Here is a 3,252-nt window from a genome sequence, read left to right on the forward strand (position 1 = left end):
GAACTTCCCAACCTCTTCTTTGGATTTCATGTCGGATCTCCGGATACTCATTCTTCTTGAGCTTGAAAGGGACCTCGGGGATCACCTTCTTCTTGGCCACAACATCATAGAAGTGGTCTTGATGAGCTTTGGAGATGAATCTTTCCATCTCCCATGACTCGGAGGTGGAAGCTTTTGTCTTCCCTTTCCCTTTTCTAGAGGATTCTCCGGTCTTGGGTGCCATCAATGGTAATGGAAAAACAAAAAGCTTATGCTTTTACCACACCAAACTTAGAATATTGCTCACCCTCGAGAAAGAGAAGAAAGAATAGATGAAGAAGAAGAAGAAAATATGGAGGAGAGGGGGGAGGGGTGTATTCGGCCAAGAAGGGGAAGAGAGGGTTGTGTTGTGTGAAAATGAAGAAGAATGGAGGGCTTTATATAGGGAAGGGAGGGGGGTAAGGTTCGGCCATAAGGGTGGGTTTGGGTGGGAAATTGATTTTGAATTTTTGAAGGTAGGTGGGGTTTATGAGGTAGGTTTATGGGGAAGAGTGGATGGATGTGAGTGGTGAAGTGGTGATAGGGAAGAGAGATTGAGGTGATTGGTGAAGTGTTTTGGGGAAGAGTGTTTATGGGATTGTGTGAAAGAGGGGTGAGAAGAAGTGAGTGGAGGTAGGTGGGGATCCTGTGGGGTCCACAGATCCTGAGGTGATCCTGTGGGGTCCACAGATCCTGAGGTGTTCAAGGATTTACAACCTTGCACCAAATTGGGCATGCAAAATGCCCTTGCACACAACTCTGGGCGTTCAGCGCCAGATTGGTGCTTGTTCTGGGCGTTGAACGCCCATTTGTTGCCCATTTCTGGCGTTGAATGCCAGAACCATGCTTGTTCTGGGCGTTCAGCGCCAGCTCTTCTCCAGGGTGCGATTCTGGCGTTCAAACGCCCAGATGCTGCCCATTTTGGGCGTTCAGCGCCAGAACCATGCTCTGTTCTGGCGTTGAACACCTGCCAGATGCTTCTTACTGGCGTTTAAACGCCAGTGAGATCCTCCTCCAGGGTGTGATTTTTCTTCTGCTGTTTTTGATTCCGTTTTCAATTTTTTTATTTATTTTGTGACTCCACATGATCATGAACCTGATAAAACATGAAAGAACAATAAAATTAGATAAATAAAAATTAGGTTGCCTCCCAACAAGCGCTTCTTTAATGTCAATAGCTTGACAGTGGGCTCTCATGGAGTCTCACAGATGTTCAGAGCATTGTTGAGACTTCCCAACACCAAACTTAGAGTTTGGATATGGGAGTTCAACACCAAACTTAGAGTTTGGTTGTGGCCTCCCAACACCAAACTTAGAGTTTGACTGTGGGGGCTCTGGTTGACTCTATTTTGAGAGAAGCTTTTTATGCTTCCTCTCCATGTTTACAGAAGGATGACCTCGAGTTTTAAACACAAGGGAGTCCTCATTCAATTGAAGGACTAGTTCAGCTCTGTCAACATCAATCACAACTCTTGCTATGGCTAGGAAGGGTCTTCCAAGGATGATGGATTCATCCTCATCCTTCCCAGTATCTAGGACTATGAAATCAGCAGGGATGTAAAGGCCTTCAACCTTTACTAACACGTCCTCTACTTGTCCATAAGCCTGTTTTCTTGAATTGTCTGCCATCTCTAATGAGATTTTAGTAGCTTGCACCCCAAAGATTCCTAGTTTCTCTATTACAGAGAGGGGCATGAGGTTTATCCCTGAACCAAGGTCACACAGAGCCTTTTCAAAGATCATGGTGCCTATGGTACAAGGTATTAGGAACTTTCCAGGATCCTGTTTCTTCTGAGGCAATGTCAGTTGAGCCAGATCACTCAGTTCATTGGTGAACAGGGGAGGTTCATCTCCCCAAGTCTCATTACCAAATAAATTGGAATTCAACTTCATGATTGCACCAAGGTACTTGGCAACTTTCTCTTCAATAACATCCTCATTCTCTTCAGAAGAGGAATACTCATCAGAGCTCATGAATGGCATAAGGAGGTTCAATGGAATCTCTATGGTCTCTAGATGAGCCTCAGATTCCTTTGGTTCTTCAGAGGGAAACTCCTTATTGATCACTGGACGTCCCAGGAGGTCTTCCTCACTGGGATTTACGTCCTCCCCTTCTTCCTTGGATTCGGCCATGATGGTTATATCAATGGCCTTGCACTCTCCTTTTGGATTTTCTTCTGTATTGCTTGGGAGAGTACTAGGAGGGATTTCAGTGATCCTTTTACTCAGCTGGCCCACTTGTGCCTCCAAATTTCTAATGGAGGACCTTGTTTCATTCACGAAACTCACAGTGGCCTTAGATAGATCAGAGACTAGGTTTGCTAAATTAGAAGTATTTTGTTCAGAGTTCTCTGTCTGTTGCTGAGTGGATGATGAAAAAGGTATGCTATTGCTAAACCTGTTTCTTCCACCATTATTAAAGCCTTGTTGAGGCTTTTGTTGATCCTTCCATGAGAGATTTGGGTGATTTCTCCATGAGGGATTATAGGTGTTTCCATATGGTTCACCCATGTAATTCACCTCTACTATTGCAGGATTCTCAGGATCATAAGCTTCTTCTTCAGAAGATGCCTCTTGAGTACTGTTGGATGCAGCTTGCATTCCATTCAGACTTTGAGAAATCATATTGACTTGCTGAGTCAATATTTTATTCTGAGCTAATATAGCATTCAGAGTATCAATTTCAAGAACTCCCTTCTTCATAAGCGTTCCATTACTCATAGGATTCCTCTCAGAAGTGTACATGAATTGGTTATTGGCAACCATGTCAATGAGTTCTTGAGCTTCTGCAGGCGTTTTCTTTAGGTGAATGGATCCACCTGCAGAAGTATCCAATGACATCTTAGCCAATTCAGATAGACCATCATAGAATATATCCAGGATGGTCCATTCTGAAAGCATGTCAGAAGGACACTTTTTGGTCAGTTCTTTGTATCTCTCCCAAGCTTCATAGAGGGATTCACCTTCTTTTTGTCTGAAGGTTTGAACATCCACTCTAAGCTTACTCAGCTTTTGAGAAGGAAAGAACTTGGCTAAGAAAGCCTTGACCAGCTTATCCTAAGAGTTCAGGCTATCCTTAGGTTGAGAGTCCAACCATATTCTAGCTCTGTCTCTTACAGTAAAAGGGAAAAGCATGAGCCTGTAGACTTCAGGATCTACTCCATTAGTCTTAACAGTATCACAGATCTGCAAGAATTCAATTAAGAACTAAAAAGGATCTTCAGATGGAAGTCC

The 3,252-nt window shown here is 43.6% G+C and overlaps 1 non-coding gene across 1 annotated transcript; it reads left to right on the plus strand.

Annotated features, from left to right (window-relative positions):
- Positions 1-2,913: 2,913 nt before the first annotated feature.
- On the plus strand, positions 2,914-3,021 carry LOC112753958 (small nucleolar RNA R71). The gene has a single exon (XR_003178317.1). It is a non-coding gene; the product is annotated as a small nucleolar RNA R71 (small nucleolar RNA).
- Positions 3,022-3,252: the final 231 nt, after the last annotated feature.

This window comes from Arachis hypogaea, chromosome 15 (assembly GCF_003086295.3).
Source record: "Arachis hypogaea cultivar Tifrunner chromosome 15, arahy.Tifrunner.gnm2.J5K5, whole genome shotgun sequence".
Taxonomy (NCBI): Eukaryota; Viridiplantae; Streptophyta; class Magnoliopsida; order Fabales; family Fabaceae; genus Arachis; species Arachis hypogaea.